General features: G+C 43.5%; 1 protein-coding gene and 1 pseudogene across 1 annotated transcript in view; both read right to left on the bottom strand.

Annotated features, from left to right (window-relative positions):
* LOC101611465 (speckle type BTB/POZ protein) overlaps window positions 1-27586 on the bottom strand; it is a 108168-nt gene extending 80582 nt beyond the window's left edge. Inside the window, exon 1 of the mRNA XM_045158589.1 lies at window positions 27389-27586. The gene's annotated coding sequence lies outside the window, so the exon portion shown is untranslated. The remainder of the gene's footprint in view (window positions 1-27388) is intronic.
* On the bottom strand, window positions 2899-27440 carry LOC105943829 (annotated as a pseudogene).
* Window positions 27587-27819: the final 233 nt, after the last annotated feature.

The raw sequence follows: 27819 nt of genomic DNA, 5'->3' as shown, positions 1-27819 counted from the left end.
AATAAGTACTTAAACAAAACATCTTACAAGATAGAAGAAAATGCCAGGTGTGGTGGCATACGCCTTTAATCCCAGCACTTAGGAGGCAGAAGTAGGAGGATCCCTGGTGAGTTCAAGGCTACCCTGAGATTACATAGTGAATTCTAGGTCAGCCTGAGCTACAGTGAGACCCTACCTTGAAAAACCGAACAAACAAACAAACAAAAAATAAGATAGAAGAAAATACTTGCTACATGCTATAACATTATAATTATACCAGGCTAGGTGTGGTGGCGCGTGCCTTTAATCCCAGCACTTGGGAGGCACAGGTAGGAGGACTGAGTTCATGACTACCCTGAGACTAATTCCAGGTCAGCCTAAACTAGAGTGAGACCCTACCTAGAAAAAAGATTATAATTACCCTTGTATTTTGTTGTTGTTATTGTTGTTTTGAGGGGGAAGGTTTCAAGGTAGGATGTCACTACAGCCCAAGCTGACCTGGAATTCACTAGGTAATTCCAGGGAGGCCTTGGACTCACAGTGATTCTTCTACCTCTGCCATCTGAGTGCTGAGATTAAAGGTGTACACCACCAGACCCAGTGGCATTACTCTGATTTACTATTATTACCACTACTTCAGGAACGACATAGTAGTTCATAAAAACCAGTATTCCCTAATGTTGCACTCAGCTTCACATTGTTGGCAGAAAACACCCAACCAAGAGCAGCTTTGTATGAGGAAAGGGTTTATTTTGGCTTGTAGACTCGAAAGGAAGCTCCAGGTGGCAGAGCAAAACCAATAGCATGAGCATAGGGTAGACATCACTCCTGGCCAACATCAGTTGAACAACAGCAGCAAGAGAGTATGTCAAACACTGGCAAGAGAAAACTGGCTATAATACCCATGTGCCCACCCCCAACAATACAGTGCCTTCAGGAGGCTCCAATTCCCAAATTACCATCAACTGGGGACTAGCATTCAGAACACATAACTTTATGGAGGACACCTAAATCAAACCACCACATTCCACCCCCGACCCCCATAAACTGATAACTATCCATGCTGTAAAATAAAATATTCAGTCCAACTTCAAAAGTGCCCATAGTTGTTTGTTTGTTTTTTAACCAATCCCAATAATCTTCAAACATCTCCACAGTCCAAGGTCTTTTAACTGAGCTGTAATACCAACAACAAAAACATAATGGCACAGAAAAAAACATTCACACTGAAAAAGATGACACTGAGCATAGCAAAGAAATGTTAAACCAACACAAGATTTAAAACAAACAAGGCAAACATCAAATTCTGTAGCTCCAAGTCTGACAACTCAAGCCAGTGACAAGTCTCCAAATCTGACAATTCTAACCAGGGATGAAATTCTGGAGTTCTAATTCCACCCCTTCAACTAGGCTACCGACAGTCATGGAAAACTTCATCCTTCAGCTGTCCTTGGCAGCCATCCCATAGTCCTGGCATCTCCACTGGGTCTCCACTGCAACCCATGTTTCTTCCTCATGGCTCCACTGGGCCTCCACAAAGGTAATCCAATAAGCCTGTTTCACACTGCCCATGGCCATTTCAAAAAAAAAAAAAAACATGTGGCAAATTCACTGACCCTCACTTTCCTGCATTTTTATGCTCCATAGTACCAGGTAGGCAACTAATGTGTTAATCTGGCGGCGGGGGGGGGGGGGGGGGGGGTGCGGGGAATAAATCTGACTTTGAAGAACAGGACAGTTCTTCAGCATTTAGACTTATTATTTCACAAGAGTCCACATTCTTCCTGCTGTCCCAACATAAATCAACTGGCCCAATCTCAATAGTTGTAATCTCTCAAACAATTGCAGCTAAATGGGCAGCAGTTTCAGCCCAAATATTCCTTCTTTCTTTCTATGCCATATCCATCTGCTCACACCAGTCCATTTTTATACAACATAACCCTAAACAAGTTTTTAGGACATAGGCAGGCAGAACACAGCAAGCCTCTTACACAAAGTGCTTCTAGACTGGTTCCTACAATGTTCTTTCTCACCCTCAAACCAATACTCATAGTTCTTACTGCATTCAGGTCTTTCAACTCTGACCACAATGGTCCATCAAACTGTACTTATAGTACTGCAAGGCATCTCCTAGACCAAAGTTTCAAATATTTCAAATCCTTCCACATTCCTCACACAAATCAGGTCCAAAAGGCCAAAAGCCACACAGTGAAGTTTCTAGCAGCAACAACTCCCTTCTTGGTACTAATTTTACTATTGTAGTTAGCTTTGCATTGTTGACAGAAAACACTTGACCAAGAGCAGCTTGTGGAAAGAGATGGTTTATTTTGACTTATAGACGTGAGGGGAAGATCCATGATGGCAAGGGAAAACATGGCATGAACAGAAGGTGGACATCACCTCCTGGCCAACATCAGGTGGACAATAGTAGCAGGAGAGTGTGCCAAACAGTGGCAAGGGAGAAGCTGGCTATAACACCTATGTGCTCACACGTGTCAATACATTGCCTCCAGGAGGGTCCAATTCCCAAATTGCCACAGCTGGGGGCCTAGCATACAGAACACATAAGTTTATGGGCAACACCTGAATCAAACCACTACACCTAATAATGTGGTAAAGCTGCTGTTTAACTGAATTTCGGTTGTCTTCTTTTTTTCTTTTGAGACAGGTTGGCCTCAAACTTGTTGTGTACCTGCCCTTCAACTTCTGATCCTCCTGCATCTACCTCCCAAAGTGCTGAAATTATTTCAGTGCCACAATTACAAGTGTGTATGGACCACCATATCTGTTTATGCAGTGCTAGTGATCAAACCCAGGGCTTTATGCGTGCTAGGCAAGCATTCTACCAACTGAGGCCTCAGCACATTTTTTTTTTTTAGCATAAAGCCACAGATTTTTATTAGTTAAGAAGTTTCATGTTTATTTAGCTTTCTGACTCTGGGCTTGTGCCTGCAACACCTCCACGACGGTTTTCTGCTCCTCAGTAAGAACAGCTCACTTGACCTGGTCACGGACACATTTAGCACACACGGAACCACCATAGCCCGGCTGACATATTTTTGTTGTTGTTGTTTTGTTTTGTTTTGGACAATCTCCTAAGGACTTTAGGTCTCACAGCACGAACCCCTCAAAGTCGGCCTGGGCACACGCCACAAGCTGACTCTGGTGCTTTCCTGACCTTCTTGGTGTACAGGTAAGCAATTCTACTACCAGGGGTTCGGGACAGCCCAGTTTTGTTAGAGGCTGTGTTGTAGGAAAGCCTATGACGGCATGTCAAACCCTGGACCCTTCTGAGTGCAGCTGGACCCTGAGGACACCCTGCTTGCGCAGCTCCTCAGATGGCAGCTGATTGTCAAGAAGACAGACACACCAAGAAGAACACAGTGCTTCTTTTAAGCCAGATGTTCTGAACTATTTTATAATAATCTTCATTGAAGGAGGTTCCTCACCTATAAGATACTTTCATCAAGAGGTGAAAGGATGGTGACAATGAGTCAAGTCATTACTAAGTCAAGTTATATCCCAAAGGTCAACATTATTTCCACCCCCAGGAACCACCACCACGTTGGGTCTCTGACAACAGACTTGAGCACTAGGGTGCATACACATAAAAGCAGCACGTGCCCCTGTGTTGACAGGGGTTCAGCTTCACCGGTTTTCCAAGCCATTCCATTTCAAATGCTCGTCCACACTCCTATATCTTATTCTTGGAACATTCCCTACCTCTCAGGCACTAACTTTGGAATTTTTAACTCTGTACTCCTATCCTACCCAGAGAAAAGGAAAAGTCAAGATGAGAAAAATAAAAAGTACAAAAGCTCTGAGGGAGAACCTAGCTGGGAATACTGGAACAACAGGGGATAAACAAACAAACAAACAAACAAACAAAACAATACAGCTCAAACATAGTGAGCAAAGAAAAGCACTGAACCATACAAGAAACAAGCAAGGGGGCTGCAGAGATGGCTCAGCAGTTAAAGACCTTTGCTTGCAAAACCTGCCAGTCTGGGTTCAATCCCCCAGTACCCATGCAGAACCAGGTGCACAAGGTGGTACATGTGTCTGGAGTGAGTTTGCAGAGGCAAGAGGCCCTGGCGTGCCCATACTCTCTCCCTCTCCCTCTCCCTCTCTCTCCCTCTCTCTCATAAACAAACATATAAAAAGAAACAAGTAAAGACATATGACAGAATTCTATGTCATAATGAAGACAATAGATGCTACCATTTTCATAAATCTTGCCATTGCAAATCAATTTTATATAAATGAAATTGTTTTCATTTTCAGGGAAAGGAAATGAATTTCTAGATCTGTGTTGTGAACCTCATTTGTTCTTCTAAAATTCAGTGCAAAAAATTCACCTGTCTGCTGTTGGGGGAAGTAGGTTCCACTCAATGTCAACACATCCAAGCCGAGCACTTCCAAACCGGCTCCTTCGGGCTGCTTTCGATCTGCTAACACACCTGCCGCTCAGCCACTGATATCTCAGTGCACGCTGTCCAACCCACAGGCTCGCAGAACTTCCACCTACTCCCTTTTTGCTTTCACCCCACTGCCAATACCCTCATGCACACTACACCACTTTGGTGTAGGTTACTGAAATAGACCGTGTAGTTCCCAAACCTCCAGCTCTTTTTCCACCCAATTAATCCTGTTAAGGTGCCATTTAGTCACTTTAAAGACCATCAATAAGCAGATGACATACGCATTTATTACCTTCAGCTCTGATTTCACGGGAAACTCCACTCATATATCTGCCTACTTGACATAGTTATACTTAGCTTCACTCACATCCCAAATTTAACATGTCTAAAACTGAACTCCTGATTTCTAGCTTCTCTCCAAGCCCACACCTACTTCTCCCATTCCTCTTTATTTCCCACCTCGATCTCAGTAAGTGACATCTCTACTCATCCAGCTGCTTGAGCCAGAAACCTGAGAATCATTTCTGACACTTTCCTTTCTCTCAACCCCCTCATGCAACCTATAATTAAATGGATTCCTTAACATACTTCCCAAACACTCATTTCTCTCCATCTCCTCTGGCAGAGTACCACCTGCAAAGATTCTTATTTAAGTGGTAAAGATGTAGCCCAGGCATAAAGACTTTTTATTTTCTTAAAGCTACTGACCTTGTTTAAAGAAGTGTCCTTTATTCCAAGGTCAAGCTTTTCCACTTTTTTTTTTTTTTTTTTTTTGGGTGTGTGTGTTTTGGAGGTAGGGTCTCACTCTAGCCAGGCTGACCTGAAATTCATTATGTAGTCTCAAGGTGGTCTTGAACTCATGGCACTACTCCTACCTCGGCCTCTAGGGTGCTGGGGATTAAAGACATGCACCACCATGCCCAGCACCCTAGAGTTTTTTTGTTTTAAAAGATTTTTATTTATTTATTTAAGAGATAGAGAAAGAGAAACAGACACAGTGAGTAATTATGGGCATGCCACAGCCTCCTACGGCATCAAACTCCAGACACATACACTACTTTTTGCATCTGGCTTAATGTGGGGACTGGGGAATCAAACCTAGGCCATCAGGCTTTGCAAGCCAAGTGCCTTTAACCACTGGACCATCTCGCCAGTATCAGGCATCAGGACTTTTAAAAGCTCCCTAGGGGGCTGGAGAGATGGCTTAGCGGTTAAGCGCTTGCCTGTGAAGCCTAAGGACCCCGGTTCGAGGCTCGGTTCCCCAGGTCCCACGTTAGCCAGATGCACAAGGGGGCGCACGCATCTGGAGTTCGTTTGCAGAGGCTGGAAGCCTTGGCGCGCCCATTCTCTCTCTCTCCCTCTGTCTTTCTCTCTGTGTCTGTCGCTCTCAAATAAATAAATAAATAATGAACAAAAAATATTAAAAAAATAAAAATAAAAATAAAAGCTCCCTAGGTAATTCCAACAATTAGCCAGCTACAGGATCTGCCCCCCTCAAATAAACATATAAAAAGAAACAAGTAAAGACATATTATAGAATAATATGTAATTAAGACAATAGATGCTGCCATTTTCATAAATCTTGCCACTGTGAATCAAGTTTATATAAATGAAATCTGGACTCCCACTAATCTCTCTGACTTCATTTTTACTACTTTCTCTCTTTTTTTAATTTTAATTTATTTATTTGATATATATATATATGTATGTATATATATATATATATATATATAGAGAGAGAGAGAGAGAGAGAGAGAGAGAGAGATAATGGGTGTTCCAGGGCCTCCAGCCATTGCAAACGAACTCCAGATGCATGTGCCACCTTGTACATCTGGCTTATGTGGGTCCTGGGGTATTGAACGTGGGTTCTTTGGCTTTGCAGGTAAGTGCCTAAACTGCTAAGCATCTCTCCAGGCCCCACCCTTTAAAAAATTTATTTATTTGTGAGAAAGACAGAGGCAGAGAAAGAGAGAGAGAGGGAGGGAGGGAAAGAAAGAATGTACTTTCTCTCTTAACTTAACTCCAGCCATGCTGGATCCTTGAACATACCAGATGCAAAAATGCTTCATGGCTTTTGCCCTGGCCATTGTCTCTTTACCTTCTAGAGACATTTTCTGAAACATTTCCTTTGTAGTGATTCCAAGAGCCTTCCTTGATCACACTTAACATTACAGCCCCTACTCACACCCAACATTCTCTATCACCTCCCTACTTCCATATTTTATGCATGGCATCTTGTGCCTGAATTCCCTTCTCCCATTTCTGATGATCAAAATTCTCAACTTCAAAATTCTAGTCTTTCAAAATCTGGCTGAAAAATATCCTTTACAAAGGCCATCCTCAACCCAGATGCTCCAATCAACTGATTCCTTCTAGACGGGCATGGTGGTGCACGTCTTTAATCCCAGCACTTGGGCAGCAGAGGTAGGAGGATCGGCCTGAGTTCAAGGCTACCCTGAGACTACATAGTGAGTTCTAGGTCAGTCTGGGCTAGAGTGAGACCCTACCTCTAAAAACCAAAAGAAAAAAAGAAAAGATTCCTTCTTCTAAACACCGAGTATATACTTGCTTAATCTTCCATTCATTTTAAAATGTACCTCTTGGGCTGGAGAGATGGCTTAGTGGTTAAGCACTTGCCTGTGAAGCCTAAGGACCCCAGTCTGAGGCTCGATTCCCCAGGACCCATGTTAGCCAGATGCACAAGGGGATGCACACATCTGGAGTTCATTTGCAGTGGCTGGAGGCCCTGGTGTGCCAATTCTCTTTTCTCTCTCTCTTTCTCTCTCACTTTAACAAAAAGGGGTAGCAGGCGTGGTGGTGCACGCCTTTAATCCCAGCACTCGGGAGGCAGAGGTAGGAGGATTGCCTTGAGTTTGAAGTCCCCCTGAGACTACATAGTGAATTCTAGGTCAGCCTGGACTTGAGCAAGACCCTACCTCGAAAAAAACAAAAAAGGGGGGAGCTGGAGAGATGGCTTAGCAGTTAAGGCATGAGCCTGTGAAACCAAAGGACCCAGGTTCGATTTTCCAGGTCCCATGTAAGCCAGATGCACAATGGTGGCACATGCATCTGGAGTTCATTTGCAGTGGCTAGAGGACCTGGCATGCCCATTCTCCCTCTCACTTTCTCTGTCTCAAACAAATAATAAAAGGCAGTCTGTTGGCCTTGCCTCAAAAAAAAAAAAATATATATATATATATATATATATATACATACATACATACATACATATATTTTGGAGGGGGGCAGGTACAATGGTGCTTATAGTCCTACCTCCTGGGAAGGCTGAAGTGTGTGGACTGCTGGGCCCTGGAGTTTGAGACTAGCTTGGGCAACAAAGCAAGACTGTTTTAAAACCAGGGCTAGAGAGATGGCTCAGTGATTAAGGTGCTTGCCTGCAAAGCCAAAGAACCCAGGTTTGAATCCACAGTACCCGCGTAAAGCCAAATGCACAAGGTGGTACATGCATATTAAGTTTGTTTGCAGGGGCCAGAGGCCCTGCTGTGCCCATTCTCTCTCTCTCTGCCTTTCTCTCAAATAAATAAATAAATAAAATATTTTTAAAATTATTTCAAAAATGCATTATAGGGCTAGAGAGATGGCTCAGTGGTTAAGGCACTTGCCTGTAAGACCTAACAACCCAGGTATGATTACCCAGTATCCACATAAAGCCAGATAGACAAAGTAGTGCAGGTATCTGGAGTTCATTTGCAGTGGCTAGAGGCTCTGGTGTGCCCATTCTCTTGCTCTGTCTCTGTCTCTCTCCCACTTTCTGTGTTTCTCTCACTTACAAATAAATAAATTTATATGAGGTAGGGTCTCACTCTAGCCCAGGCTGACCTGGAGTTCACTATGTAGTCTCAGGATGGCCTCGAACTCATGGTTATCTTCCTACCTCTGCCTCCCAAGTGCTGGGGATTAAAGGCATGCACCACCATACCTGGCATGAATACCTTTCTTGAAAATGAGGTCTGTCACATGAAGGAAAGCAACTTACAGTATTTGTTGCCAATAATAAAATCTAAGCTTTTAATAAGAAAAAATTAAATTTTTGAAAACTTGTAGTTGGTTGACAGCTTCTCAATACTGGCAGATCTCTCCCCCCGCCCCCATGTAGTGGGCAATGATATTAACTAATGTGGTAGATTTTTGATAATGTATTATGAGATGTTTAAACATTGAGAAAATCTGCTCACCTCAATAAGTCAATACTTCTCAAATGACCAGTGCCTGTATTATAAAAGATCCACTCAGCTGTGCACTTATACTGACAGCTACTCAGGAGATTGAGGCAGGAAGATTACTGGAGTCCAAGAATTTAGAGCTAATCTAGGCAACATCTTTTTTTTTAATTGCTATTAAAATATTTATTTAGGGGCTGGAGGGATGGCTTAGTGGTTAAGGCATTTGCCTGCAAAGCCAAAGGACCCAGGTTCAATTCCCCAGGACCCACATTAGCCAGATGCACAAGGGGCGCATGCATCTGGAGTTCATCTGCAGTGGCTGGAGGCCCTGGTGCACCCATTCTCTCTCTCTCCCTCTTTATCTGTCAAATAAAGAAACAAATAAAAATAAAATATTTTAAAATTAAAATATTTATTTGAAAAGAAAGAGGCATACATACATATATATATATATGTGTATATATATATATATACATATATATATATATATATATAGAGAGAGAGAGAGAGAGAGAGAGATGTGTGTGTGTGTGGAGAAGGGGGGGTGGGAATATGAATATGGGCATGCCAGGGCCTCTAGACACTGCAATGAAGAAACTCCAAGTGCATGCGCCACCTTGTACATCTGGCTTTATGAGGGTAATGGGGAATCAAACAGGGGTCTTTAGGCTTTGCAGGCAAGCACCTAAATGGCTGAGACATCTCTCCAACTGACATCTTTATAAATAAACAGGGATGGAGAGATGGCTCAGTGGTTAAGGTGCTTGCCTGCCAAATCTAGCAACCCAAGTTTGATTCCCCAGTACCCACCTAAATCCAGATGCACAGGGTGGTGTATGGATCTGGAGTTCATTTGCAGTGGCTAGAGGCCCTGGTGCACCCATTCTCTCTCTCTGCTGGTACATGCCTTTAAGAGGATTGCTGTGAGTTACAGGCAAGCCTGAGACTACAGAGTGAATTGCAGATCAGCCTGGGCTAGAGCAAGAACCTACCTCAAAAAGCCAAAAACAAACAAAAATAAGTAAATAAATAACTCTTTAGGGAACTCAATATTCTGTAAGGGTCCTGTAACTAACATGGCTGAGATCCATTACTCAAGGAAAATCTGTCTGTAATACCAGCCATTCCCCAAACTGCTGTTTGTACCACACTTCCCCTTCCCCATAAACAACTTCAGTTGAACCTGGGGCCCAGGGGAAATCAAGCCTTTGCCTGACCAAATCAGATCTCCCTTAGGAATCTGAATTAAGCCTCATAGAGACTAAACTTTATTTATAGCAGAGCACTAGGGTTCATTAACTCTTATTGTTAAAGTCCTGGAACTGTTTTGGTTTCAAGCCTTTTGGAAACCTAGCCATACAGCATCATCTTGTATTCTTACCTTTTGACAAATCTCTTGGTTTAAAAAGGTCCTGTTTCCTTACGACCAAGAATGCTTATTGTTTTTTCCCCCAAGGTAGGGTCTCACTTTAGCCCAAGATGACCTGGAACTCACTCTGTAGTTCCAGGCTGGCCCTGAACTCACATCAATCCTACCTCTGCCTCCAGAGTGCTAGGATTAAAGGTGTGCGCCAGTGCACCTGGATTTCAAGGAGCTTTTAAAACTACCAGGTATGATGATCCATGTCTGCAACTGCAGAACTTACTTGGGAGGCTGAGGATTGCCACAAGTTTGAGACTAGCTTGAGCTACAAATTGAAAAAAAAAAAAAAAAAAAGAGGAAGAGGAGAAAAAAGCTTTAACACCATAAAATCAGTATCTTTATCAAAACTGTTTTAGTTGGAATCTTTATTCAAAACACCACATTGTAACAAGGTTTCATTCCATGAGGTTAGGTCCCTAGATAAAAATGTAAATCAGATTACTGTTTTCACTAGACCCTTACAGGAAACACCTGAACCACAAGACACTGGAGAGGGTAGGATCAAGACTAACCTAAATCTTCTACATCTTCCCTCCCTTCCTCTCCCCCTCTCCCCTCTCTCTCTCTCCTCTCTAACTCTTGTATATTAGTTATGTTTTTCCTCAATTTCTTAGTGGGCACTGACCTGTAACCCCCACTACCAGCTTGGGGCTACCATCCACAATGAGCTTTTGATCAGAGAAACCTACAAGGTTTCCCAAAACAATGACAGACTTCTGTCAGAGTACTTGATGACCCACCAAAGGCCAGTGGTAAGACCCTATTGCTGAAGACTCCATACGCAGCTGACACGTAAAATGGAATGGAATGGCTGGAAGCCAGGAGAGAGTCAGTCCCCAGACAGTCAGCGTGTCTAGTGCCAGAAGGCGCTACATAGGCGACTGGGGGAAGTGACCAAGATCTGTCCAAGCAACTCATGGTCTAACCTAATTAGCAACAAATAACCGGATGTGATGCCCACACAAGTGCAATAGTGGCGCACAGCCATGGTGGGGAACCAACTGCTCTTGATTTGGCTAACTGATCCCCTCAGTGGTATGAGACCCATAGCTGGAGCTGGGAAACAAGTCAGAACCATACCCAAACACAAGCCCACTCTCCAATATCAAGCTACCATCAATCATGGGGTACAAGAGGGCCTACACCTATCAAACTCTCCATCAAAAAAGTGTTATCTCAATTTTCCGGGTGCTAACTTACTCTCTGTTGGAGAATCTGCTTCTCTTTTTCAGATAGATGCAGATCCTAAGGAGAGAGCTGCTCCATCATACCTCAAAAGAGGCCCGACTGAAACTAAGGACAATTGGCGAAACAAGCAAGGGTGATGTTTTCCTGTGAACCAGATACCAGCACAAAGGGGAAGGAGACCAACACAGAGAAAACTCAACTCCTACCAAATCAGAGAGCCAGAGCCTCACAGGCCCCCAACACCTCAGCACTGAAGCAGACCAAAAATGAACCCAACATGGCTCAGGGAAATTTTGTGGAAGAGGGGGCAGAAAGAATGTCAGAGTCACATGTTGGGTCATGATATGCAGACACATTTATTGTACCAATAACTGTGGGCTAACTCCACAATGCACGACCCATTTACATCAACAAGGAGGGTCCAATGGGAGGGGGTAGATCATGGATGAGCCTAAACAATGGTACCAAACTGCCTCTATTTGCTGAAAAGAAAACTAATAAATTAAATTTTAAAAAAATGTAAATCAGCCTGGTGTGGTGGCTCACGCCTTTAATCCCAGCACTTGTGAAGCAGAGATAGGAGGACTGCCTTGAGTTCAAGGCCACTTGGAGATTACATAGTGAATTCCAGGTTAGTCTGAGCTGGAGTGAAACCCTGGGTTGGGGGGATGTAAATCACTTCAACAAAACTAAAATTTGCAGGGAAATCACTTCAACAAAACTAAAATTTACAGGGCATGGTGCTATAGGTCTTTAATCCCAATATTTGAGAGGCTGAGGTAGGAATATCGCTGTGAGTTTGAGGCCAGCCTGAGACTACAAAGCAAATTCCAGGCTAACCTGGACTAGAACAAGACCCTACCCCCAAAACAAAAGCAAAACAACAACAAAAAATCAACTAAAGGACTGGAAAGATGGCTTAGCAGTTAAGGCGCTTGCCAGCACAGCCAAAGAATCTAGGTTTGATTGCCTAGTATCCACATAAGCCAGATGCACAAGGTAGCATATGCATCTGAAGTTCGTTTGCAGTGGCTAGAGGTTTGGGTACACTCATTTTCTCTATCTGCCTCTGTCCCCATCTCTCAAATAAATTAATTAATTAAATATTTAAAATAACCAGGCGGCAGCACTCAGGAGGCAGAGGTAGGAGGACTGTTGTGAGTTCAAGGCCATACTCATAGTGAATTCCAGGTCATCCTAGGCTACAGCAAGACCCTGCCTTGAAAAACCAAAAAAGAAAAAAAGAAAAAGCCAGAGGGGTGCCACATGCCTTTAATCCATGAGTTCAAGGCCAGCCTGAGCCTACATAATGAATTCAGGATAGCTTGGACTAGATAGGGTGAAACTCTACCTCAAAAAGCCAAAACAACACAACACAAAAAAATTAAAAGAAACTGAAAATCACTAAATGAGGCTATACAGATGGCTTAGTGGTTAAGCCACTCAACTGCAAAGTCTAACAACTGGAGTTCAATTCCACGGTACCCATGTAGAGCCAGATGCACAAAGTGGCACATGAGTCTGGAGATTGTTTACAGCGACAAGAGGAGCTGGCCTGCCCCTTCTTCTTTTGTTTTGTTCTTTCTCTCTTTATTTCTTTCTCTCTCTTCTCCTCCCTCTCTGCTTGCAAACAAATGAATAAACAAAAAAATTTAAAACTCACTAAAAACTAAAATTGAAAAATTGTGGATTAAATCAAAACAAGTAATCAGTTGCTAACTAAGGGAGGCTTATTTTTTTCCCCCCAAGGCTGGAGAGATGCCTTAGTGGCTAAGGAGCTTGTCTGCAAAGCAGGACCCACATTCAACTCCCCAGTACCCATCTAAGGCAGATGTGGCACATGCGTCTGGTTTGTTTACAGTGACTGGAGGTCCTGGCATGCTCATTTTCTCTCTCTCAAATAAATAAGTAAATAATTTTTCCTTTTAAGTATTTTTATTTCCTTACTTGGGGGGGTGCTGGTGAAAAGAATATATATACATACATACATACATATGTGTGTGTGTGTGCTAGGACCCCCTTGGTGATGCATCTTTGTGCATCTGGCTTTATGTGGGTTCTGAGAGATCCAACTCAGGACACAAGCACCTCTAACAGTGGAGACCCAGACCCATTTTTTCCTTTGAGAGGTCATATCACGTGAGCATATTCCAACAGCAAATGGCTTCAATAAAATACATCAATCAGCCAGGTGTGGTGGCACACACCTTTAATCCAGCACTTGGGAGGTAGAGGTAAGAGGATCTCCGTGAGTTTGAGGTCACCTTGAGACTACATAGTGAATTCCAGGCCAGCCTGTACTAGAGATCCTACTTCGAAAAATCAAAATAAAATGCATCAATCTGATAGTGAAGGAGAAACAGGAGAAAGCTAGCTTCTTTCAGAGAGCTAGTTAGAGACAACCCAAAGAGGGAGGAGATGGCATTCTATCTTGGCAAAACTGAAACTTATAGCCAGGCATTGTGGGGCACGTTTTTAATCCCAGCACTTGGGAAGCAGAGGTAGGAGAATCGCCATGAGTTCAATCCCACCCTGAGACTACATAGTGAATTCCAGGTCAGCCAGGGCTAGAGCAAAACCCTACTTAGAAAAACAACAACAACAAAACAAAAAACTGAAATTCGGTATCTGAACCCATCTCTCCAAGATGGCTGCCAGTGACACGCACAGCAGGAACTTCCTGCCTCTTCGTCAGCTTGGTCCATGAGCCAATCAGATCTTGGCTCTTTGATCAGCCCGCCTCTGAACCCATGAACCAATAAACTTTTGACTTCTCAGGTCAGCCCATTGAGCCTGAACCACTCAGATCTCTGCTTATACACAGCCTGATGACGATCTTCACTCTGATTGGATGTCTGAACCTTATAAAAGAGGTTACCACAAGTCCCACTTTCTCTTCTCCCTGGATCTCTGTCTGGTGTTGTGTGCTAACCTTTCTCGGAACGTCTGCGTGAGTCTCTCCTGGCTTCCCAGCCTGGCATGGGTATTTGGTATTTTTCTGCTTTCCTTCTGTCATACTTCAGGGGTTTCCTCTCACTGTAATTCTATGTAAGATTTATATTTATGAATCCTAAACTATTTCTTAAATCTCCTCTGGTCTGTTATTTGAAGGGGCTTCTATATTCAATCTCCCACGTGTGTTTGAAATTGCCTCAGCCATTTTCCTAGATACCAATTTCCCCTAAATAAGCCTCACTAAAATTTTCCCCTAAATTTGATAATTCATAATTTAGCCTTATCAAGTCTGTTTTATCAATTCTTTATTAAAATAGGATAAGGATCCAAAGTTAGAATACACAAGTTTGGGGGACCCCTCCTGAACCCCAAGTCTTTCATCCACAGGGTTTTTGAAGGAATTTGGCCAATGGAAAGAGAAAAGGCTACTATCATAAGAACAATTATAAGGTTCGGGTAATGAAAACAGTGTAATACTGGTACAAGATAGGCAAGCGCACGCAGAACAGAGAAAAATACATAACCGCGTGGTGGCGCACACCTTTGCTTCCAGCACTGGGGAGGCAGAGGTAAGAGGATGACAGAGTTCGAGGCCACTCTGAAACTACGTAGTGAATACCAGGTCAGCCTGGACTAGCGCAAGACCCAACCTGGAAAAACAAAACAAACATAAAAGACATAATGACTACTACGGAACAGATGGACTGTCCAAAACATTGTGCTGCGGGGTTATCCTTATCGGAAATCAAGAGGGTCCGAGGTCCCGCCCACCTAGCGCAGAGAGTGGCTCCCGGAGGTGGGCGGAGTTGCAAAAGATGGGCGCTGAGGAGCCAAGCTGGGCCACCACTTGCGGCTAGCTCGGCTTCTGGGAAGGGAATGATGGGCCGTGGTGTAGAAGGTCCAACCCAAGTTACCAGTTTTCCTTGTTGGTGCTGAGTTAGGAGTTAGAACCAACTGGAGTGACATGAATGAGAAAGGAAACCAGCCCTCAAAGGCTAGAGATTGCTTTGTTGGAGTCAAACCAGACAAACCTTTTCTTGGGTTAGAGGCTGCACTTGCATTTTTACAGCGGAGCAGACTTTTATGCAAAATGAGGGTCGAGGGGCAACATAAGCAAGGATGTGAGACAGGGAAAACGACAGGAACAAGGCCGTTTCCCTTGCTACAGTTGCAACCTTTTCAGGACATGAATATGTTATGTATATGAGTATGTACAGAACAGTGGCTTTGCATTGAAAGAAAAATATAAGAGGGCCAGACGGGGATGGCTTAGCATTAAGGCACTTGCCTGTGAAGCCTAAGGACCCAAGAATGAGTTTCCAGGTCCCATGTAAGCCAGACGTACAAGGTGATGCACACATCAGGAATTTGATTGCAATGCCTCTAGGCCCTAGCTTGCCAATTCTCTCATTTAAAAAAAGAAGAAAAGAAGGGCATAGGAGCTGGATGGATGGCTTAGCAGTTAAAGGCGCTTGATTGCAAAGCCTTATAGCCACCCCACATAACACCAAATGCAAATGGTAGGAGTCTGGAGCTGTTTTGCACTGACTGGAGGCCTGAGCATGTCCGAACTCACTTCCTTTCTGTCAGCTTCTTTCAAATGAAATATTTTTTTAAAAGAAGGGCCTGAGAAGTCGGCTTCATCCATAGGGTGCCTTCCGTTACAACCATGAGCCAGGTGTGGTGGTATATTCTTGAAATACTAGCACAGGGGAGATGGAGACAGGAGGATTCCTGAGGCTCCCTGGCCAGCCAGTCTGGCCTAATTAGGCGAGTTCCAGGCTTAGGAGAGAATGTGTCTCAGAAAGATGGATTAAGACTGAGGAATGATACCCACATACTTGAATGCACATATATTCTTATATCCCCACATGTGTGCACACACAAGGTAAAACGAAAATAAATTTTAAAAATTAAGAAGGAAATTAGATATGTACTTTAGGATTATCCTTATAGAAAAAAAAATTCAGTTTCTCAAACTGGATAGGAAAAATATATTAAAGGTAGATAAAAACAAAATTGTAGGTGTTGGAGAGATGGCTTAGCAGTTTGCTTGTCTGCAAAGCCTAAGGACCCAGGTTGGGCTCCCCAGTACCCACCTAAGCCAGATACACAAGGTGGAGCACTGCACACAGATGGTGCATGCATCTGGAGTTTGATTACAGTGGCTGAAGGCTCTGGTGCTCCAGTTCTCATTTAAAAAAAATTGTAAACATTTAGTAGAAGATTTAGGATATAATAATTATCCCAGTATAAAAGATGATTACTTCATTAAGACACAAAAAACTGGGTGTGGTGTTGTCTGTCTATAATTTTAGTGAAGGAGGATAGGAGAAAGCTAGCTTTATCGGTACAGATTGAGACCCAAAGAGAACCAAGGGATGCCACCATGCCCTGACACAAGAACAGAACTCTTGGCATAAATGGTACTCATGTCTGATTGAGCGCATAACATCCCTTGCTGCCCAGTCTAGCACTGTCCAGGTGGACTGGCTCTGGGATCTATCCTCCAAATCTATAAACCAATCAGGTCTTCCCCTTGCCTGTAAAGGTTGCTGCCTTCTTCCTGGAGCTAGCTCCACCCCACTCTCCTTTTCTGGCTCTGCCACCCTCTCTTCACTTCATAGGGATACCTGTGAGTCTAGCTTCCCCTTCACACAGGTAGAGGTGGAGAGTATAAAACTGTTTCTTGGCTTGGGGAACTCTTCTGTTTGCCTCTGCTTATGCTTGACAGTTTGGCATAACATCTCACTTTCATCACATGCATGATATTTTTCTTTATTCTTGAGCCTCATTATTTGCCCTCTTAACTTCCCTTCACAGGAAAGCACATGGCAAAAGCCATGTGTGTTCCTTCTAAGTCTACCTACATATACTCCTAAGTACTGTCTTCCACATGCTTGAGGTCCTATCTCAGCCTTGCCTTGAAAGCCTTAGTCTAATTCCTCCATGTGCTTGTGGCTCTACTTGTTTCCCCCCAAAACATCAATTTCTCTTAAATGAACCTTATAAAACTTTGCAGTGTTTCCTACTTCCCACGTTTATGACTCTGCTCCAGCCTTCCTTCTTAGACCCCAATCTTCCTTAAACCCACAATATGTGGTTTCTCCCTAAAATAAACTTAGTAATTCATAACTTATCCTTTTTCTTTTTTTTTTTTTTTTCCGAGGTAGGGTCTCACTCTAACTCAGGCTGACCTGGAATTTACTATGTATTCTCAGGGTAGCCTTGAACTCTCGGCGATCCTCCTAGCTCTGTCTCCCGCGTGCTGGGATTAAAGGCATGTGCCACCACACCCTGCAATTTATCCTTCTTGAGTCTAACAATTCTTTGTTAAAGGTAGGACAGAAGCCAAACAGTTCATAAATTTAGGGGACCAATCCTGATCCCCCCCCAAATCTTGCATCATTAGCACTCAAGAGTCTAGGGTAAGAGGCTCAGAATTTGAATCCAGACTAGTCTGTGTAGCAAGATTCTGTCTCAAGTAAGTAAGTAAACAAACACAAACATCAAAGGGAAAATATAACAAATCTGAATAAAGTTTATGTTGGGCATGGTGACTCACACTAGTAATCCTAGCACTTGAGAGACTGAGGCAGGAGGATTACGAATTTGAGGTCAGCCAGATTATAATGTGAGTTTCAGACCAGCCTGGAATTCAGAAGTGACAACTGTCATTAAAAAAAGCCCGACCTTTAATCCCAGCACTCAGGAGACTGGAAGGAGGACTGCTACTAGTTCCAGGCTAGAGCAAGGCCCTACCCTCAAAAAAATCAAAACCAAGCCAGGCATGATCGTGCACGCCTTTAATCCCAGAACTGGGGAGGCAGAGGTAGGCGTATCGCCATGAGTTCGAGGCCACCCTGACTCTACATAGTGAATTCCAGGTCAGCCTCGGCTAGAGAGAAGACCCTACCTCGAAAAACCAAAAATAGAAATAAAAAAGGATTGCTATTATATGTACTAATAAAATGTAAATGTATGAAATGCTTACCAACAGAAAATGGTTACACAGTATATTCATATAATAAAATACTATACAACCACTCAAATGGACTCACATTGCATTATCAATCTAAGTAAAACGCAAACCCATACTAAGTACAAACACAGGATAATATATAGGACTACATGGAACATACTACACTGTAACAGTGGGAAAATGTTCAACATCAAACACAGGACAGCTGTGCCTCTAAGGGAAGGAGAAAAGATAAGGAATACACTGTTTCAGTTTCTACAATATTTTATTGAAATAACTAGATTAAAATGTTTTAGCTTGCTTTTTGTTTGTTTTTGAGGCAGGGTCTCATTGTATAGCCCCAGGCTGGCCTTGAACCAACAGTGATCCTCCTATCTCAGCCTCCTGAGGGCTAGATAAAAGGTATGCATGAATATTTAATTCCCATATGAGGTCTGTATCCAGCTCTCCCAAAGCTGCATGGCCAGCTTTTCCATATACAGAAAGCACCTCGGCAACTTCTTGACAACTTTATTAAAATATGACTATAGTTCCAGGACTGAAGGCCAAGAGTTTCCCAAAACCTCTAGTTTTCTTTTCCTGTAATGGTAGTTTCACAAAAACAAAAGTGAAGAAGCTACTACTTTTTATTAGCAAATGTGTCCAGAGCCGCTCAGTGATCTTACCATCGCTGAAAACACACCAGAAACAGGAGTGCCTCCTCAGATACACAAGCAGAATGTGTCACATGGAGCCAGGATTGGGACAAAACCAGGTAGATTATAACAACCCTGTCAGGATGGCAAGGTGGTAAAAGAGAAATTCAAAGATGGATATCAGATAAATATCAGAATACTATTACTTTCTGGCTTTTAGTAATCCCAAATCAGTGGCATCATTCAAAATACTACATGACAACAGTCAAAGAAAACATTTTTCACTAAGACAAATACAGACCCTGAAATCAGCTTGAAAGTGTAGTTTATCAGAATTTTAATTTTAGTATTTCACTTAAAGATAGTTGACAAAAGTAAAGTGCAATTCTGTATCTTGTGTTGCTACTAGTCATCATTAGCATGGTAGATTTTCAGAAAACACTCATAAACACACATTTCTTCTGAGTCTACAGTATACAGTCTTCATAGGTTCAGCTATTCCAAATCCTGAGTTAAGATAACTGGGTATCAAGAGCTCATGGTTTAACTGAAAAATTTCCCTAATTAAGAACAATTTGTCTGCTCCTTATGAAAATCTAGCAATAATGGGGAAAAATATGCTGTAGCAGCAGAATCTTATATAACACTCAAGTAAAGAAATGTATGTAAAAATTACAAAAAGAAATGGTTATAAATAATAAAAAAGGAAAAACATACACTTGTACACATACCCTCAAGGATTTAAAAAATACTTTATTTATTTGAGAGGCAGGTAATTAGAGAGAATGGGCACACAAGGACCTCTAGCAACTAAAGCGAACTCCAGACACATGCCACCTTGTGCATCTGGCTTAAGTGGATGCTTGGGAACTTGTGTCTTTAGGCTTTGAAGGCAAGTGCCGTAACCAGTGAACCATCTCTCCAGCCCAAGGTTTGTTTTGTTTTGTTCATAGAGGTTGGATTTCACTGTAGCCCAGGCTGACCTGGAATTTGCTATGTAGTCTCAGGGTAGCCTCAAACTCACGCCAATCCTCCTACCTCTGCCTTCCAAGTGCTGGGTTTAAAGACATGCGCCACCACACCTTGCACCAATATTTTTTTTTCAAGGTAGGATTTCACATTAGTCCAGGCTGATCTGGAACTCACTATGTAGTCTCAGGGTGGCCTTAAACTGACAGCAATGCTCCTACCTCTCTGCCTCCTGAGTGCCAGGATTAAAGGCATGCGCCACCATGCATGGCTTAAACATTTTTTTTTCAAGATGTTTTTACATGACATTAAAACGCCACATCACCAACAAGGCTTATGACACACAATTTCAATTCCCAAATTTCATTCAGCATATTTTTATGTATTTGTGAAAAAGAAAGGAAGAGAGAATAGGAGCACCAGGCCTCTAGCCACTCCAAACTCCACACACAAGGGCCACCTTGTACATCTAGTGTCATGTGGGTCCTTAGGCTTTGCAGGCAAGTGCCTTAACCACTGAGCCATCTCTCCAGCCCCATTATGGGTATTGTAACCTCAGAAAAAAAGCAAAGTTACTCATGAGAAAAAAAAATCCGCTAGTCTTTAATGTCTCTGGGACAAACTACCTTTCACAAAGAATATTCAAGACAAAGAAGGTGTGAACTCTGCAATCTAGAGCCTAGTTATACTAGCACAAAAGTGAATCAAACTCCACATATGCTGGGTTAAAATAAAGGTGCCGTTAGTATTTAGAATTTTGCTCCAGAGCTCCATAAGGGAGATGAACAATCTAATTTACTGAAAGGGAAGATAAAGAAAGGTAAAGTGAGGGTTACACATCTGGGACAGACAGGGAAAACAATGAGTCAGAAACCTCTTGTGCCAGAAAGCAAGGCTGCCCTCATACTCTGAGCTGAGAGGGCTCCCAGAGGCCAAGTAGAACATCTAGTACATCACAATGCCTGTAACCTGCTAAAGCACAACAAGGTAAAGTCCATGAGCCCAGGATGGTACTAAAAGCAAAGGAAACTACTCATTTGCTACCAGTAAAGACGGCTACGGGGATAGCCCAGGGGTAGAGCATTGCTTGGCATGTTCCAGGCCCTGAAATTAATCCCCAGAACTACTATCTAGCATCTATTTATATCTACCGTACCATCTCCTTATTCAGAAAAGTGTTAAAGGAACTGGGCGTGGTGACACATGCCTTTAATCCCAGCATGCAGGAGGCAGAGGTAGGAGTATCACCATGAATTTGAGACCTGTCTGGAAGTACAGAGTTTTGTTCCAGGTCATCCTGGACTATACGGTGAGACTCTACCTCAAAAAACAAAACAAAGTGCCATCTTCAGCCAGGCATGGTGGTGCACACATTTAATCCCAGCACTTGGGAAGCAGAGGTAGGAGGACTGCCCCATGAGTTCAAGGCCAGCCTGAGACTACATAGTAAATTTTAGGTCAGGCCACGTTAGGGCAAAACCCTATCTTGAAAACAACAACCAAAAAAAAGTGTCATCTTCAATAGGGCATATCTGATTACAAACTGGACATCAATCAGAAAGTATTAGGGAATGACTGTTAAGGGCTGGGGAGACAGTTAGGTGGGTAGGACACTTGCCATGCAGGCGTGAGGGCCTGAGACTACTGAGCTTAATTCCCTAGCACCCACATAAACAGCTAGGCATGGCCATGCATGCCTCTAACTCCAGCCCCAAAGGGAGTAAAACATGCAGCACTGGGAAGGCAGAGGTAAAGGATCGGTCTGAGTTCAAGGCCACCCTGAAACTACACAGTGAACTCCATATCAGCCTGGGCTAGAGCGAGACCCTACCTCAAAAACAAAAACAGAGGAAAGAAAGAAAATGTGAACAATTGAATCTTAAGTGCTGGGTCAAATGGTGATAACTACCATTCATTCAGTTTTTATGTACATTTTTTTCATTTTGGGCTGGGGAGGTGGCTCAGTGGGTAAGGGCCATGCAAACATAAGTAAGGGGCCTGAGAGGGTCTAATTAACCCTGAGTTCAATTCCCCAGCACCCATATACACAGTTGAGAGAGGCCACATAACCAGTAACCCCAGTCTTGTTGGTGGCAGCGACAAGAAAATTGCTGGTGCTCTAATAAAATAGCAGCTCCAGGTTCAGAGACACCATCTCAAGGAGACACGTGGATGAGCAATGCAGAAAGCCAGTCTACAGTCTACATTCTCCTCTGGCCTCCATGTGTATCATACATGCATACACCATTCACACACATTACCCCCCCCACACACACACACAATTAAAATAACATATTGCCAGCCATGGTGGCAGAGGTAGGGGATCACTGAATTTGAGGCCAGCCTGAGCCTTAGTGAATTCCAGGTCAGCCCAGGCTTGAGTGAGACCCTACCTTGAAAAAAAGTAAAATTAAAATAAAAGTTTTCAATTTCAACAGGTGTTAAAAGGCTCAACACACACACATTCTCCAGGAAAGCCTCCCAAAGGAACTCCCTTTAGCTCTTTGTCCCTCCCACAAGTCGTCTCAGCATGGAAGAACATACTACGGTTTACAGCTGTTTTCTCACTAGTTCACATATTCAGTAGTTTGATTTCTAGGCATAGCACAATCCCTTTAGGCATAGACTTCCATTTCTTCACCTCACAGGGTAAAATATTTTGCAAACAGAAAACTTTAAAAGTGGTTATACCAGCAGTCGGGCCAAACAATAGACATTCAGTAAAGCACCTTAACTAACTGGGCTACCTTCTCAACCCAACAGAACAGGAGTTCACTTACAAGTGAACTTAGTCACGGCTAACAGAGTATCACTTACAAGCTTTTTGAAAGCTTGAACTAGCATCTGAATTAAAGGAAGAAACTGGTCTTATGTGCCACTCTGACGCTGTCAGTGGTTTGCTGTGTTATTCATGCCTGTGACTTCATTCTCATGGCTTCGTTCTTTGGTAGATTAATATTCTCTACTACTTCTTGATGCTGTGGATGAATGTGACAATTTGTCCACAACTCCTCAAAAGTAAATGAAGCTACAGAAGTTACGTGATGAACTTTATCATCTCAGTCTACAAAAAATAAACTAATCTACAAAAAACAAAACAAAAAACTTGGAAACAGTGGGTAAGGAACCAGGCAGACAAGCTGCCGGCAAGGAAGTTACATTCATAGACCTGGGACTGGAGAGATGGCTGAATAGTTAAAGCACTTGCCTGCAAAGCCAAAGGACCTAGGTTTGATTCTCCAGGACCCATGTAAGCCAGATGCATAAGTGGTACATGTATCTGGAGTTCATCGGCAGTGGCGGGAGGTCCTGGCACACCCATTTTCTCTGTCTTTCTCTCACTTTCAAATAAGTAAAAATAAAAAAGATGCTTTAAGTCATAAACCTGTGAAAGACAATTCAGGAATATCTAACATTAAAATACATTCAGGGACTGGAGAGATAGCTCAGTGGTTAAGGCACTTGCCTGCAAATCCTTAGGACCCACATTCAATTCCCCAGCAGTACCTATGTAAGCCAGATGCACAAAGTGGCACATGCTTCTGGAGTTCATTTGCAGTGGCTACAGGCCTTGGTACACCCATTCTCTCTGAATCTCTCACACTCTGCTTGCAAATAAATGAATATATAAAAATTTCTAAACAATACATACTTTCATTGATTTAGCACATTCACTGAGAATTTATGCCAATATACACCTAAGTACATATAAAGAATGAATTATGAGCCGGGCGTGGTGGCGCACGCCTTTAATCCCAGCACTCGGGAGGGAGAGGTAGGAGGATTGCCATAAATTCAAAGCCACCCTGAGACTCCATAGTGAATTCCAGGTCAGCCTGGGCTAGAGTGAGACCCTACCTCAAAAAACCAAAAAAAAAACAAAAAAAAAAAAAAAAAAAGAATTATGAAAAACTGTAAACCTAAGTATTCATTAAGAACTTGGTTGAATGATGGTATATCTATACAATGCAATCTCTGCTGTTTTTTATTTTTTTGAGGTATGGTCTCACCATAGCTCAGGCTTACCTGGAATTCACTACGCAGTACACCTACTTCTGCCTCTTAAGTGCTGGGATTAAAAGTCATGTGCCATCATGAAAAAAAAAAATGTTTTGAACCAGGCATGGTGGCGCATGCCTTTAATCCCAGCACTCAGGAGGCAGAGGTAGGAGGATCGCACTGAGTTCAAGGCCACCCTGAGACTATGAGGCTACATAGTGAATTCCAGGTCATCTTGAGCTAGAGTGAGACCCTACCTCAAAAAACCAATAATAATAATAATAATGGATAAAATACCTTATCATTGGTGTAGAACAAATTTTGTAAAACACCAAAGGTCATGTATGCATACATGTCTGTAAATGCAGAGACTCTTGGAAGGAGAAACAAGACGCCTTTGGGAAGGGTGATAGACTTTTCATTCTCACTGTGTACCTTTTAAGTTTTGTTTCGGATTAATGCATTTGTGTTACCTATTTTATTTTTTACACAAAGTTATGCACCAGTATGAATTGATACTTATCTTAATCCTAAAAAACATTTCATGTCTTTGTACCATCAAAATTTTAAATGAGTCTTCAGTAAATTCAGAAAGAAAATGTTTCCAGATAAGAACAAAGCATACTAGATGATAGAAGCCTATAAACAAAGACACTCATTATCTCAATAGTTTCACTGCAGGATTTTAGTGGAGCCTGATTCAAGAGTGGAAGTAGGCAACATTAAATATTTCTAACTAGCAAATTAGTCACTACAGTGTTCTGAAAGGAGCAATCGCCAAAGCACCAAAGGACACCAACTGCCCAGACCCAAGTGTGAGGTTGACACATGACTTACACTGCTCAGTCTGACAAGGAAAAAAGATGAGTCTTCAGCTCTTTCCAGCACAGGATGATATATGCATCTCAAATCCCTGTGCTGGAACTGTGTCATCCCTGGACTCCAACTGCAGCATGGAAATAGGAAACGGCACAAAAGACATCTGAGCTACTTGAAGGCCAGAGTTAAATGAGGAAGTAAAAGTGCATATACACTTGAAAACCCAAGAACATGAGGTCCTGAAGTTAAAAATGACCGCCCTTGAGCCGGGCGTGGTGGTGCACACCTTTAATCCCAGCACTCAGGAGGCAGAGGTAGGAGGACTGCTGTGAGTTCAAGGTTACCGAGACTACATAGTGGATTCCAGGTCCGCCTGGGCTACAGCAAGACCCTACCTCGAAAAACAAAACTAAATGACAGTCCTTAAGCAAGAGTACAAAGGAAAGAGAACAGAAAATAAAACTTAATGAGGTGCCCCATTCTGAGTTGTCCAACTTGGACACAGGTTGGCCAAATAATTGAAAAACATAGAAATGGCCCCTCTTCCCTGTGTAACTCCCACCAAATCTAGCTAACAAACCTTTTGCCAGTAAGTCTTTATCTTTTGTCTCTTGGGGGTTTTTTGTTTGTTTTTCCAGGTAGGGTTTCACTCTATCTCAGGCTCTCCTGGAACTCACTATATATAGTCTCAGGGTGACCTCAAACAGTGATCCTCCTATCTCTGCCTCCCAAGTGCTGGGATTAAAGGCGTGAGCCACCACACCCAGCTTGTTTCCTGGATTTTAGATAACTTAGTGGTTAAAGGCACTTGCTTGCAAAGCCTGGTGGCCTGGATTCTATTCCCTAGTACCCACATAAAGCCAGATGCACAATGTGGTACATGTTCTAGAGTTCATTTGCAGTGGCGGGAGGCATGTTTATTCTCTCTCATTCTCCGTCTCTCAAATAAATATTTTTAAATTTAATTTTTAGTCAGGTATGGTGGCACATGCCTTTAATCCCAGCACTAAGGACACTGAGATAGGATCACTGTGAGTTTCTGGCCAACCTGAGTCCACAGTGAATTCCAGACCAGCCTGGGCTAAAGGGAAATCCTACCTCAAAAACAACAGAAAAGGCTGAATTTTATTTGTGTGTGTGCATCAGGGTCTCTTGCCACTGCAGATGAACACCTACCTGGCTTTATATGGATGACTGGCTGAGGAACCAAACCCTGGCCTGCAGGCTTTGCAAGCAAGTAAGTGCCTTTAACCACTGAGCCTTCACCCTTATCTTCTCTTTATGGTGGCAGAGATAAGAGTGACAATGCATCAGCAAATTCAAGGACTAAGTATAACCTGTCAACTGAAACCCCAGGTTCCAGTTCACTGAAAGTTTATCTTTAAAGTTCCTTAGTTTACATTTGCTTTTGCTATTTGCCAATATAAAGGAGTCCATCATGTTCATGATTTGAAATTAATACCTCTACAAGTTATTTTCAGATGGTCTTTGTTTACATGTGGTCAGGGAGCATCAGTACTGTACAGCCCTCCTGAAAGCACTACAAAACGGACAAAAGAGACAAATTGTGGTTAGAGAGATGGCTTAATGGTTAGGGCGATTTCCTGCAAAGCCTAAACTCTGGGCTGCGATTCCCCAGTACTCATGTAAAGCCAGATGCACAAAGTGATGCATGCATCTGGAGTTCACTTGCCATGGCTGATGAACCTGGCACACTCATATTCTTTCTCTTTCCTTGCAAATAAATAAAGAGGCAAGCCAGGCGTATGGCACACGCCGTTAATCCCAGCATTCAAGGAGGCAGAGGTAGGAGGATCGCCGTGAGTTCGAGGACATTCTGAGACTACATAGTTAATTCCAGGTCAGCCTGGACCAGAGTGAGACCCTATTGGGGGGGGGGAGACCACACAATGTAGGACCAGTAGATGAGAATCCAGATGTCTTTCTTGATTTACACTTTTGATCCTAACCCTTAAACTGGAGGTGCTGCTTATTCCTTTCAAGTTATGTGAGGGCAATTTAGAATTCTTACTCAAAGGGTTTCCCAGTTAGTTTCTTTTATTTAATCCTTAGTCCTTGTTTAAGAAGGCTGTCAAAAATCCCCTAGCAGAATAAATGAACTGTGACACCTATTCCTAAATTAAGGGGAAGTTTGTGCTGCAGACACAGCATGACGATGGGAGTTGAGGAAAGCAACGTCATCCTAGAACTAGAAGTTGCAGTCAGTTTCCAAAGAAGGGTCAGCGAGGGACACGTTGGCTCTGAGGCGTTGGTAGCCTGGGAGTCTCTAGGGCAACACCAGATGCGAATGGTGCTTTGTCCTTAAGTCCTGGCATCATTTAAATCCTCCCTCTCGGATAGGAGCGACGGGCTCGGTATCAAGACAGCAAATCCAAACACAGACTAGGAAGAAGGTGGGCGCGTGGTCAAGGGGCTCTTTATCCCCGGCAGGTCCCTGCAACACAGCACTGCGCATGCGCCCTGAGACACCCGGAGCTCCTTCACATTCGCACATGCGCAGTGCCCCATCTCGCCGCAGGCGACAGCTCACTCTTTGGCAAGGGGGATGGGGCTGGGAAATGATGAGGGGGGTGTGCTGAGGGTAAGGGGGTGCGTTTGTGTTTCCTGTATGCTTGGGGTAGGAAGGACGGAGGTCAGACTAGGCTCTGGCTTTTTCAGGCCACAAAGCCCGGTTGTAGGAAATGGGACAGAATAAATACATGGCGGGGTGGGGGTGGGGGGGTGAGGTGAAAGGGGAAGTCAGTCACCTCTCAAGGGAAACCCCCCCCCCAACAGGACAGCCTTCTTCCGTGACTCTTCCTCCCCCCACTCACCTGAGAGCGGCGGCGACAGCTGCTGGTCCCCGAGCCCCTGCGCTCGCCTCATACTGTCCGCAACATCCGGGACCTGCGGGACCGCCGATACACAAATACACACTCTGGGAGCGCGCACACACGCACACAAACACACACACACACAGACACACACCGGCCGGGCGTCCTGGCGTCAGCACGTCGACGCAGCGAGCGCGTACCCGCCCGGCCCCACCCCGCGCGGCCGCCTCCCTCCCTCCCTCCTGCAGCCCTCCCCCACCCCGTCCTCGGCTCCCTCTTCCCGCTCCTCCTCCCCTTCCCTCCTCCCCCTCCGACTCCTCCCCTCTCTTCCCCAAGACTCCGCCCACATGTCCCAGTGCGCAAGCGTCCCGGGGTCCCGGGATCTGAGCGGGAGGAGGGATCTGAGTCGAAACAGGCGGGAACTCGGACGG

This window comes from Jaculus jaculus, chromosome 9 (assembly GCF_020740685.1).
Source record: "Jaculus jaculus isolate mJacJac1 chromosome 9, mJacJac1.mat.Y.cur, whole genome shotgun sequence".
Classification (NCBI taxonomy): domain Eukaryota; kingdom Metazoa; phylum Chordata; class Mammalia; order Rodentia; family Dipodidae; genus Jaculus; species Jaculus jaculus.
Note: the sequence above shows the minus strand (reverse complement) of the source record. Positions and strands in the feature narration are given on the sequence as shown.